Source organism: Equus quagga, chromosome 1, assembly GCF_021613505.1.
Source record: "Equus quagga isolate Etosha38 chromosome 1, UCLA_HA_Equagga_1.0, whole genome shotgun sequence".
In the NCBI taxonomy this organism is placed as follows: Eukaryota; Metazoa; Chordata; class Mammalia; order Perissodactyla; family Equidae; genus Equus; species Equus quagga.
This window is the reverse complement of record NC_060267.1, coordinates 160,841,829-160,855,978: the sequence shown is the minus strand read 5'-3', so window position 1 is coordinate 160,855,978 and position 14,150 is coordinate 160,841,829.

Here is a 14,150-nt window from a genome sequence, read left to right as displayed (position 1 = left end):
GAAAAGTTGCAAAAGTAGTGCAAAGATCCGTAGAGTTCTGTATATCCTTCAGCCAGATTTCCCAATTGTTAGCATTGTCCATATTTGCATTCTCTTATGCTCTCTGTCTCCCTACACACACACACACACACACACAAACACACGCACACAAATACATACACATGCCTATTACTGTGAGTTTTTCTTTTCCTGAACTATTTGGAAGTAAGTTGCATACATGATGCCCTATAACTCCTTAATATTTAGGGTGTATTGTAGAGCAAAAATCAAAATTATGAAATTGACATTTATCTGATATTACCATCCAATCCACAGATCACACTCAAAGTTTGCCTATTTTCTCCAGAATTTCCTTTATAGGTCGAAGATCCAATCCAGGATCATGCATTGCATTTAGTTGTCATTCCAGCTTGGAACTGTTCCTAAATCTTTGTCTTTCATGACCTTGACATTTTTGAAGAGTAAATCCCACTTACATTGCAGAATCTCTCTTAATTTGGAGTGGCCTGATGTTTCCTCATAATTTGTGCATTTGGGGCAAGCATCGTCTTAACCTTTTTTATTTTCTGTTTTTGTGTATGGTACCTGATATAGATAATTTATCAGAAAAATAGCACATGTGAATAATTTACAAACAAACAAATGGAGGCACCTGCTTAAAAATGTTTTTACTGATGGTGATACCTGAAGATAAAGAGTTGGAGACCACTGATCATGGTAAGTGATCAGTGAGGGTAACCAGCCACAATCTAGGAGCTGGGTCCTAGAAAGAGGAGTATGGGCATTTCAACTTGGGAATTGTTATGAGATCCCAGGAGCCTTGAGTGACTGAATTATTCTGGTTCTGGATTAAGTACATAATTCTAAACCTCTCATCATTGGCTGATTTGATGCTTCACTCTAATTCAAAAACTTGGTTTAGCATTTTGTGATGTAGAAATTTTAAAACGTATGTTTTCAATTTATTTAGATACTTGATTTTAATGGCTCTCCTACTTGAAAGAGTTCTTCCAAGAATATGTAAACCCAGATGGAAGAAGTGTATCTTTGATTGTGCTTTCCAAATGATAATACTCATCCTTCAAAACTAATCCAAAATTATCTAAATATTTTTGTTGAAAAAATAACTAGGTTTATAATTTTTAAATTTTAACATTTGGTTTAACATGTACTGAAACTATTGAAAAATGTTAACAAGTTAAAACAATATTTCCAAATTTCTCAAATGTACATGTATTAGAGTTTTCATAGGCTACATAATTTTTGGAAACAAGAGCATGTAATAATGGAAACATTCCAAACTTCTGTTTTCAAAAAGCTCTCTCCAAAGCATAAATGTCTTTCAAGAAGTAGTTGTTTCCTCATTTTATTGTTACAGTGAATTTTTTGTGGTGTGTCACATCCTCGAGTTCATTAGTCTTCCCTATGGAAAGGTCAGAGGACATTTAGATCTCTTGATTTTTTTGTGAGACAAAAAAAAAGAACTCCAACATCCATTTATGATAAAAACTCTCAATAAAATGGGTATAGAAGGAAAGTACCTCAACATAATAAAGGCCATATATGACAAACCCACAGCCAACATCATACTCAATGGGCAAAAACTGAAAGCCATCCCTCTGAGAACAGGAATGAGACAAGGGTGTCCACTTTCACCACACTTATTTAACATAGTACTAGAGGTTTTGGCCAAGCAATTAGGCAGGAAAAAGAAATAAAAGGCATCCAAATAGGCAATGAAGAAGTGAAACTCTCACTGTTTGCAGACGACATGATCTTATATATAGAAAACCCCAAAGAATCATTGGAAAATTATTAGAAATAATCAACAACTACAGCAAAGTTGCAGGGTTTAAAATCAACCTACATAAATCAGTAGCATTTCTATGCTCTAACAACAAACTAACAGAAAAAGAACTCAAGAACACAATCCCAAGAAAAAGAATAAAATACCTTGGGGTAAATTTAACTAAGGAAGTGAAAGACCTATACAACGAAAACTACAAGACTTTCCTGAAAGAAATTGATGATGACATAAAGAGATGGAAAGACATTCCATGCACATGGATTGGAAGAATAAACATAGTTAAAATGTCCATACTACCCAAAGCAATCTACAGATTCAACACTATCCCAATCAGAATCCCAAGGACATTCTTTACAGAATTAGAACAAAGAATCCTAAATTTCATATGGGGCAACAAAAGACCCCGAATTGCTAAAGTAATCCTGAGAAAAAAGAACAAAACGGGAGGCATCACAATCCCTGACTTCAAAACATACTACAAAGCTACAGTAACCAAAACAGCATGGTACTGGTACAAAAACAGGCACACAGATCAATGGAACAGAATTTAAAGCCCAGAAATAAAACCACACATCTATGGACAGCTAATCTTCAACAAAGGAGCTGAGGGCCTACAATGGAGAAAAGATAGTCTCTTCAGCAAATGGTGCTGGGAAAACTGGATAACCACATGTAAAAGAATGAAAATTGACCATTCTTTTTCACCATTCACAAAAATAAACTCAAAATGGACCAAAGACCTAAAGGTAAGACCTGAAACCGTAAGGCTTCTAGAGGAAAATACAGGCAGTACAATCTTTGACATCAGTATCAAAAGGATCTTTTTGGACACCGTGTCTTCTCAGACAAGGGGAACAGTAGAAAGAATAAACAAATGGGACTTCATCAGACTAAAGATCTTCTTTAAGTCAAGAGAAAACAGGATTGAAACAAAAAAACAACCCACCAATTGGGAAAAAATATTTGTAAGTCACATATCTGACAAAGGGTTAATCTCCATATATAAATAACTCACACAACTCAACAACAAAAAATCAAACAACCCGATTAAAAAATGGGCAGGGGACATGAACAGACATTTCTCCAAAGAAGATATACGGATGGCCAATAGGCACACGAAAAGATTTCATCATCACTGATCATCAGGGACATGCAAATCAAAACTACACTATGATATCACCTAACACTCGTTAGAATGGAAAAAATAACCAAAACAAAAAGTAACAAATGTTGGAGAGGTTGTGGAGAAAAAGGAACCCTCATACACTTCTGGTGGGAATGCAAACTGGTTCAGCCACTATGGAAAACAGTATGGAGATTTCTCAAAAAATTAAAAATAGAAATACCTTATGACCCAGCCATCCCACTACTGGGTATCTATGCAAAGAACTTGAAATCAGCAATTCCAAAAGTCCCATGCACCCCCATGTTCATTGCAGCATTATTTACAATAGCCAAGACATGGAAGCAACCTAAGTGCCCATCAACTGATGATTGGATAAAGAAGATATGGTATATATACACAATGGAATACTGCTCAGCCATAAAAAAGGATAAAATCGTCCCATTCACAACAACATGGATGGACCTTGAGGGTATTATGTTAAGTGAAATAAGCCAGACAGAGAAAGAGAATCTCTGTATGACTCCACTCATAGGTGGAAGTTAAACATGTAGACAAAGAGAACAGATTAGTGGTTACCAGGGGAAAGGGGGGTGGGGAGTGGGCACAAGGGGTGAAGTGGTGCACCTACAACATGACTGACAAACAACAATGTACAACTGAAATTTCACAAGGTTATAAACTATCATAATCTCAATGAAGAGTTAAAAAGGAACACATAAAAACAAAAAAGAACTCATCTTTAAGTCTGCAGCTCTTTTAAGGACTTCGCCCCAATCTCATGTGCAGTTCTCTGCGTGACTGCTTTGGTGGATGCTGTGGTGCACTGCTCACAACCCTGCACACTGTGTTGGTGGCTCACAGGTCATTCTCTAGGTATTGCTCTCAGTGGAAGAAAGCTGCCTCATCCAGAGTCACACCCTCACCCAGCGGGCAGCTCTCATCTAAAGACTGGTCAGTACTGGACATAAAGGCTCAGCCAGCTTGTTGCAAGGTGGGACAACATTGAAGGGTCATCCCAGCTCCAGAGCTCCCCTATGGGATTGGTTGAGGACACTGCAATTAAGTTCAGTTTCTCCTACTCAATCCTGCCTCCTTCATTTTCCTGTAGTTGATCCTGAGGGCACTCTCTGAAAAAATGTTTTATATGTGACTCTCCTTCTCAGAATCTGCTTTCCGGAGAACCTGATCTAAGACAGTTACTCTTTGTAAAGAAGTTCAAAGAGACTTCTACTTTTAAAGTGTCTTTTTTAAAAAAAAATAATAAAACTAACCTCACCCTGACATCCTGTAGCACTTTGCTCTCTTGTGGCTTCACTGTTCTTGTTGCAATAGCTTGCCCGTGAATGTTAGAGAGAATGCATTTCATATGGGATATTTTATCTGTATCCTTGCTTGGGAATTTTTTTATTCCAATTCAAATAGTTGCCAGTAATTTTCTGTATATCATATTTTTTTCCAAAAGACATTATTTGCTATCAAGAGAAAATATTATTTGGTCTGTTTCTTTTTTTTAGTGGCTCACAAAAATAGTTGGAAACAGAATCCAGAAAATACCATAAGCTGAAAATGTGTTAGAAACATCAGTGCTTCCTCCAAATATATAGCAAAACTTTAACGCGATGTAATTTGTTCCAACATTTGTTTCTTCACTCTTCTATAATGCTTTCCATATATCATCCAACAATATTTGCTGACAAAGATATACATTTTAGGTTTCACCATATGCTGTGTTTTTTTTTTTTTTGTATTATTTCAGCCATTTTAACTGTGACAGAAAGAACAAATGTCTCTCCAATGGATGTGGCTGTGTTTTTTACCTTTGCTGTAAAATGAGAAACCTCAAAAGAAGCTTCTAAATATTTATTACTACATTTCATGACACTTTGTAGAGTTCTATATTTAGTGTTGCATGACTTTATCAATCCCTGAAAAATTATAGTGGTTTTCCCTCAGGTTTGAGATGCTTAGTTTTAACATATCCTACTAATGTTTATGGCATTGTGCTACCATTTGCTACTTCTATTTCTGGCAATATGGCAAATTAGATTACCCAGAAAGCTTCCTGCTATAAAACACTTAAGACATGCTGGATAAAATATAAAAAATATCCCTTTTTAAAATGTGTAGCTCAGCTAGAAAGTATATAGGGAAATTCCCAATGAGCTAAAATTGAATTAGGAACTGAAAACCAGAGCCATACCACACTGGATGATGTTTTGACAGCCTGGAGAGTGGGATCAGGAGAGGGTGATGGCGTCCTTCTCTCAGTCACATAGACATTGAAATCTCAGTGTCTATCCAACAACAGGAGATAATGCCTTGAGATTCGCTGAGTTTCAAGATTGCATTTGAGACCCCCAAAGAAAACCGAGACCTTTGAAGACTCACACTAAAAAAACTATCTACCCACTGGTGCAGAATCGTGTCTGAAGGATGCGTGTCTGTCTTCCTTTAGATTTTAGAGAAAGTCTACAGCCTGGGGGCCAAATCTGTCGATATAACTATGCCCTTTTGCTTATCTGTTATCTCTGGCTCTGTTCGCCGTAGTACAACAGTGGAATTGAGTAGTTGTAACAGAGATTGTATGACTCCCAGGGAAAGGCTGGTCCTTTACAGAAAAAAGTTTGCCAACTCCTGCTATAGGAAATACATATTATAGTGACAGCTACCAATTATTGATATTGTGGCACACTATACCCAGTACTTTATGTGGGGTAGAAGTCTCTTATCCAACATGGCCAGGACAAATTTTAGTTGACTGAATCATTCCATCAGGCAACAAATATATAGAGTAATTACCATCTACCAGGCAATGTGTTTAAGGGGCTTGGAATTCAGGGGGTGAACAAAACAAACAAAAATCACTGTTTTAACCGAGCTTACATTCTAGTTGGCTACGGTAGGGCAGGACAGAAGACAACATAGAGGAGATGGAAAATAACTGAGTTAATATGTAAGGCAAATAGTATGTCAGCCATGAGAAGTATGTGTGAGAAATAAAGCAGAAAGGAAGGGCTAGAGGCAGGGCTTTAAATTGAAAATAGAGATGTCGGAAGTCTCACAAGGGCACCGGTACTTGAGTGAGGACCTAGGAGGTGAGGACAAGGCTTGCAGATATCTCATGGCAGAGCCTTCCAGGGAGAGAGAACAACACTGCAGAGGCAGGAAGAAGAGGGTGGGCCTCATGTTTTGAAGAAAAAGTAAGAAGGCTCATGTGTTTAGAAGGGAGAAATAAGTAGGAAGTAAGATCAAAGAGCTAAGAAGAGATGGGGGCAAGGGTGGCACAGATTATGGGCCATTGTGAAGTCTTCGTTTTTTCCTGTGAGTGAGATGGGAAGCTGTTGGAGAGTTCTGAGCAGAGGAGTAATATGAACCTGCTTAACTGGGTACCTCTGCTGCTTTGTTAAGAATAGATGGACATCAGGCAAGACTGAAAGGCCCTTAGAGAGGCAATTAAGGAGTATTTACAATAATCTACGTAAGAGCTGGTGGTTGCTTAGGCCGTTGAGGTGGTGATGCAGGTGGGTGAAAATATATATGCAAACTTTTCATGGAGGAAACCTTTGCATATATACGAAAATTGAGAGAACAATATAACAAAACCCTTCAACTTCAAAAAAATTTTTAGCTTAGGACCAGTTTTCTTTCATCTATAACCCACTTAATTCTCTCCCACTATATTATTTTGAAGAAATGTCACATAATCCAGGTGATTCCAATGTGCAGCCAAGTTTGGAAACACACTGCTGCAGCCCCTGGCTACTCAAGGTGTGGTTCTCCATCCAGCAGATGTGGTCCTTCCACTGGCAGCATTGGCATCGCCTGAGAGCTTGTTAGAAATGCAGATTCTCAGGCCCCACCATGCCATCCTGAACCAGAACCTGCATTTTCACAAGCTCTTCCAGTAATTTATGTTCACATTAATGTCTGAGGAGCACGGTGTCTCTCTCTTGCTTTTACGTCTGTGCAGAAATCGTCTTCTCTGTCGAGTTGCCTGCCTATCCATCCTGCTGGCTCATTCTCATTTCTCCTTTAATATTAACCTCAGTCATCCCCCTCCTAGAAGCCTTCCCCATCCTTCCTACCACATGCTCAGGCTATCCTTCTGGGGATGCCCTCTGTTTACCTTTATTACATCCTTTATTACAGCTTACTGTCATTGTTGGTTTAGCCAATACTCTCCTAGATTTTGAATCCACAGTGACAGAGATTGTATCTCTTGTAGTAGGTGCTCAGTCAGTTTTGTTGAATTGAGTGGCTAAAGCAGAAATTGGCCAAATGGGCCTCCCAGGTCTAGATGGCAGGGCCCTGCATCTGTCAGATCAAACTGGAGATGCTGTCTCTAACAAGCAGCAGATCCTGAGGTGTGTGAGTGCAGATCTTCCAGCTGCATGAGGCTGTTGACTCTCTTTTATCTTCCTTGCTGTGGAGAAGGAGACTGTGGCCTGCAAGGTGTGTGCTCATAGCCAGAGGGGAAGTCTGAATTCTTTCGGTGTGCCTTCCTTGTAGCTGCGGCAGACAACCAGGAGGTTAGGATAGCTTGCATTTCTTCTAAGATTTTATTAAGATTGTTTCCTCTGATAACTTCTTTTCCTAACTGTGAAACCAGTACGGAGAAAAACACAAAGAGAATGTAAATTATTTGTAATCCTGTCACCAAGAAAAAAAAAATCAACCTTTTGGATTTACATTTTTCTAGTATTTATATGGAGAAAATACTACTACACGATGTTTTATAAGAACTCTCATCACCTGCCCCGCTCAGTACCTCTCTGACTTCGTTTTCTTCTACTTGTTCCCTCTACTTGGGCTGCATTCACCGCATTGCTGTTGCTTATGCACACCAGCCACACTCTACCCTCAGGGCTTTGTTCTGGCTCTTTTCCAAGTGGGACGATCTCCCCCAAAATCCCTCACTTTCTAGTCTTCGCTCAAATCTCACATTCTCAAAATAGCCTAGCCTAAACATCCTGAATAAAACTGCAACCCCCCCCACGTTTCCTCAACCCACCACCTCCAGTCCCCGCTAGCTTGCTCCATGCTGCTTTTTTTTTAAAACAGAATTTAGGATTTTCTAACATGCTGTAGAGGTACTTATTTTAATATATCTACGTTTATTGCCAGGCTTGCTTCACCTCTCCTCCTCCCAACCCTTCTAGAATGTAAGCTCTTCAGGGGCAAAGGATCTTTGTGAGTGTAACAGTGATTGGCAGATAGTAGATGATCCATAAATATTTTATGAATGAATGAATGAATGAATGAGTATATAATTGTACCTGAAATAGTAAAATACTGTGACATGCTTTTTTGTGGACTTAGCAATATACTGTTGCTGTTTTTAACTTAGGAATATACTATGTCCACCTCTTCACATGAATAAATACTCTTTAATGTGGCTATATCCTTGAAAGTTTTTATGATTCCAAACAGTTTCTGTAAGCATTATTAAGCTCAAGCATCCATAAAGATATGAAGCAAGACTAGGGAAGAGCTGACTACACCTCACTCATTACATTTATTCACATATATTTGTTGAATAATGAATATGTGTTTTATTATATATGTAAAAAAATAGATTAGGAAACCTGATTCCAAAATGGAGTCGAGAAGCCGTGAATGGAGAGCTCTTGAGCACATACCGCTCACCTCAATTGGCACATCAGCAGGAAGAAAGAAGGTTCCCACACACCTCAGTACCAGCAGACTGTCCGCCACTTGCAGCCAATGAAAAGCCGCCTCTCTGAACTCTCATTTTCCTCCAATGAACTTTTCCGTTTAAAACAACTCTCTATTCCCTCCCCAAACCTAATAAAAGCTGACCTTCCCTTTGTCTCTTCAGACTTGCCTAATCTGCTTGTCCTTATTGCAATTCCTTTGCCATTCCTGAATAAACTCATTTTTTCTTAAATAAAATTGCTCTTTGCTCTGTTTAAGGTTGACATATAAATATAACATTTTAATAAATATTATATATATTTATATGTATTTCATGTAATAAGATATACATATTTTCGTTATTATATATGTATTTTCATATACAGGTAGTCTTGACTTATGATGATTCAACTTACGATTTTTCAACTTTATGACGGCGTGAAAGCGATATGCATTCAGTAGAAACCATACTTCAAATTTTGAAGTTTGATCTTTTCCCAGGCTAGTGACAGGTAGTATGATAACCTCTTGTGATGCTGGGCAGCAGCAGCGAGCCACAGCTCCAAGTCGGGCACGCAATCACGAGGGTAAACAATCAATACCCTTACAATCATTCGGTACTCATACAACCACTCTATTTTTCGTTTTCAGTATAGTATTCAGTAAGTTACATGAAATATTCAACATTTTGTTATAAAATAGGCTTTGTGTTAGATGATTTTGTCCAACTGTAGGCTAATGTATGTGTTCTGAGTATGTTTAAGGTAGGCAAAACTAAGCTATGATGTTCTGTAGGTTAAGTGTATTAAATGCATTTTTGACAATGATATTTTCGACATAAAATGGGTTTTGTAAGTTGAGGAAGATCTGTATATTCTATGAAAAAAATGGTGGTAGAGAAGCTGAGGGAATAAAAATTCAAATCATATGTTGAAACAATATCTATGCAGGCACATGTTATATGTGACAACTTCCGCCCCAGTCATGGGTATACGGCAGAACCTCTGTCCAGCTCTGTTTGGGGTTATCCCATTGTCACTGCAGTGGCTGCTACCAACTTGCATTGGAGGTGTCTGTGACAGCAGCTGCCCCTCCTTGTATAGGAGAGCAAACCCAGCAGCTTCTCTTCCTCATAGCCTCTGCCCAGTTTTCCATGGGTTACTTGTCCTATGGTTGGTGACAAAATGACTCCAGGCTAAAATGTACTTTTTATTCTTAGATATCATTTTCGGATTTAGGGGGAAATTGTGTGTCGTGGGGAAGAAATAAGCTAAGACTCTTGTGATTGATGGAAAGAGAGAAATCCATTTTGCCCCTAGTCCCTTTCTTTGTTCTTTGGTCTGTCTTGCTGTCCTTTATCCATTGTCCTTCCACTGACCATTGCGATTGTGCGGCTGCCTATGGCCTTTTCATCTAGTTAGCAGCATAGTTCACACGTTCCAAATACCAGCAGAGACATTAGGATCTATAACTCAAACAGGGAAGATGGCCAGTCTTCCTTATTGTTCTTCTTTGGCATTTGTGTTCTTTTTAATTACTCTTTCTCGCTAATTATTGTGGGAGACAGTGAGTGTTAAGGGCCTTACATTTGATTACAAATGAAGTCAGAGAAGGATGGCATCTTCGATTTTCAGGAATGAACTTTTAAAAAACAAACCTTCTGAAGTGTAGATTACTCTTTTCATTAGAATGAAGAAAAGTTCCAAGACGACTGGTATGCTAAACGCCTTAAAGAAGAACTTCAATTGAGATGCCAAACGAAAGTGTACCAAGAATTTCTTATGGTTTAAATAACTGAAGGATAAGAGGCATCTATTGTTACTATTCTGTCCATTTTTTCTCTTTATCTCTTCTGTATTGTGTATTTGTCATCTTTTTTAAAAAACTGTATTTCAAAACCCATTACATCTTTCAGCCCAAGGAGATTTGAGAAGTCCTGTTCGTGATGGAAAGATGGATTTACACAATAAAATATAATTCGTAAAGATAATTTGAACATAAAGTAGACTACAAGATCATCTTTTCTAGAGTTGGAAGATGAATTTGGTAAGTGTGACATGTACACATAAAAATTATACAACATATTTGTGAGAAATGAGAGTAGATTATCAGTATTCTTTTTGAGTAGTCCAGATAATTAGAAAAGAAGTAGGTGGGGGGACCCATTAGAAAAAAGATTTGATTTCATGTGTAATCAGAAGAAATATGCCAAGTAATTCATCACTCAAGAAAAATCTAGGGAAAGCCCTAGGAAGCATAATTAGCTATGCAGAAGGTTGAAACATTTGCAAAATGTCACAGTTATAAATTGCCATTTTTTTTCCCATGAGATCTGAGCAATGCTTCATCAACAAATCCCAAAAGACTTTTCAGCAAGTCTCAACAGGAAATACTTGGACTTGAGCTTGATGCAGGACTTCCATTTAGAGAGAGAAGTGGCTGACTTTGGAAGGTTAGCTTCTTATTTTTTGAAAAGCTTTCTGGAAGTCTGCCACTTATACTTTTTGGGATTCATTTTCTCTTCATGAAAAATGGGAGGAACTGTGCCTGTCACCCATTTGTCTCCCACGGGTGTTGTAGAGCATCTACAGGAAGTCCATTTACCCACAATCCTGTGCTGTGAATGACATGCCAATGGGTCTCTCTGGCCCAATAATGTGTTCTTGATTTCTTCTGCCTCAGGGAAGGGAGTGTCTTATTATCCCCTAAACTCCTATTGGTAATATTTATTTGCGACAGTTCAGACAGCTCTTGATTGAATACAGAACTCAAAAACCTGTCTTAGACAGGAACCTTGACCAGAGAACTCATTTCTAGGTCTGGCTGCCGGAAGTCTTCTTCACAATGCATGCTGGGAATGGGGATCAAAAGTTCTCATCACTGTGGTTTCTGGGTATGTCCAGGACTCTTTCTTGATGTCATTGGTTATGTCTGAGACTGTCTAGCTGGAAATTTGGTTGGGATGGGGGGTGGGGGAGATCTGGGACTGGGGGGTGCTTTTTTTATTTCCTGAATTCTCTTCCTGGAGCTTATAGAGCTACTGGAATCTCACCTCTGTGTCTTTGGATAGCAGGTGTGGGGAAATTTACCTTCTAATTCCTGAGCTACATTAAGAGGAAACAAGCACTATAGTGTTTGGGGTGGAAGTTGCCATCAGTTTTCCCTGAGAACCAATGCTGTCAATGATGGTTGGGTTCTGTGGGCCTATTAGTAACAATATAATTCATCTATGGTGTGGGTTAAATGGACTTCTGTGGCCTGTTCCAGACTGTCTCTAACCTTGTTTCTGTGAGAATAATGTATCCTGAGTTCCAAAACAAGAACTTAAAAACAACTGGAAGGCAAACCATTTCTCAGTGGGGACTGGAGGTCTGATGTGGGGCAGCCATAGTGGAGAGTCCAGGAAGTATGGTCCCAGCTGACATTCACTAGTGCTTGCAAATTTCAGTCTGCTAACTTGAAGTGTCTTGATAGCTCCTCATTTCTCTACTTTGTTTAGGAGATTGAATGTATGCAATACTCTAGTCAGTTGAAGAAGTTTATTTTCTGTTCATCCCCTATCCATGATTGCCCTAAAGCTTTCTTTTTTAAGGCAATATTTTATTTTTGTTGTTAAGTAAAAGTTTTTAAAAAAATTTAAATTATTAAATAATGAATGAATGTTGAATTTTCTTAATTGCACAGGTCAAACTTTTGGAATCACCCTTGACTCCTGTTTCTCTCAGACTCCATACCCAATCTGCCAGCAAAGAATGTTGTCTGTACATTCAAAATATATTCAGAATTCAAAGACTTCTCATTTGCTCAGTATTCCCATTCTGGTCCAAGCCATTGTCATCTCTTGCCTTGATTATTCCAATAGCATCTTAACTAGTCACCCTCTGTTCATCCTTTCCTCCTACACTCTGTTCTGATACTCTTGTCAGAATGATCCTGTTAAAGTATAATCATATCGTGTCACTTTTTTTTTTTCCTTAAACTCCTTCAATGGCATCCCATCTTCCTGGCAGTAAAAGCCAAAATCCTTACAAAGCTGTATGCAATCTGATCTCATTTCCTACTCTCTGATATATGCTTTGTCACCCAATACCAGCTCCTTCAAATGTCCCTCCTTCTCTCTGCTCCACACACATATTTCTTCAAATACTCCAGGCACCCTGCTGTCAAAGCCATTGCACTGGCTGTCCCGTCTGCCAGAATTCTCTGACTTCCATGTATCTCTGGGGAGTGGTCTCTCACCTCTTTCAGGTCTTCTCAGATGTCACCTTCTCAGTGATGTCTTTCCTGGCAATCTGACATAAAATTTCAAACTCCTACCCCTTTTGGGCATCCCACAATGCTCTCCCTTGCTTAATTTTTCTACATAGTATATAACACCATCTGCTGTACTATGTATCTTGTTTGTTTGAGTACATGCATACAAACTTCATGGATGCAGGGATTTTTTTCCTCACCTGGAACAGTGCCTGGCACATAGTAAGCACTAAAATATTTGTTGAGTACATGAATGAGTGAGTGATGAAATATTTTTTCTGATTCTATTGAGATAATCGTGTGATCTTTCCTCCTTAAGTGGTAATAGGGTAAATTATATTAATAGATTTTTTTAATGGGAAACCAACCTTACATTCTTGAGAGGAAACACAACCTAGTCATGTTGTATTATCTTTTAAATTAGATGCTGGATTCAGATTGCTAGTGTTTTATTTACGATATTTTAATCTATGTTCACTGGTGATATTGCCCTTTCTTCAATATTATCTTTGGTATCAAAGTTGTGCTAGCCTCATAAAATGAGTAGAGAGTGTACCGTATTTTCCTAGTAGTCTGTGTAAGGTTTTATGTAAGATTGGACCAAGAAATACATAGATTTTTGATTAAAATTCACCTGTTAAAATATATAGGCCTGTTTTATTTGTGTGTCTGTATGGAAATATTTTGGATAGTTGACTCTATTTCTTTAATAACTAATTGGATTAATTAGTTTTAAAAAATTTCCCCTTGATTCAGTTTGGGTAAAGTTATATGTATGTATGATTGTATGGGTGTGTGTATATAAATGTACATGTATGTATGTGTATATATGTATATATAAATATATATTTGTATATGGAATTTGTGCACTTCATCTAAGTGTTTAAATTTATTGAGATAAAGTTATTCATAATAGTTCCTTTTTAATCTCTATAATGATGCATCTGTAATAATGCCCACTTTTTCATTTTTAACATTTTTGGGGAAGGCTTCTCTCTTTTATTCTTGATCAATCTTGCTAGAAGTTTGTCAATTCATTAGTATTTCCAAGAGCCAACTTTTAGTTCATTGATCCTCTTTCTTTGACTCTTTTATCCTATTAAATTAATTTCTAGTCTTATTATTTTATTTCTTTTTTTTTTTAGGAAGATTAGCCCTGAGCTAACTACTGTCAATCCTCCTCTTTTTGCTGAGGAAGACTGGCCCTGAGCTAACATCCATGCCCATCTTCCTCTACTTTATATGTGGGACATCTACCACAGCATGGCTTTTGCCAAGCCGTGCCATGTCCGCACCTGAGATTCGAAC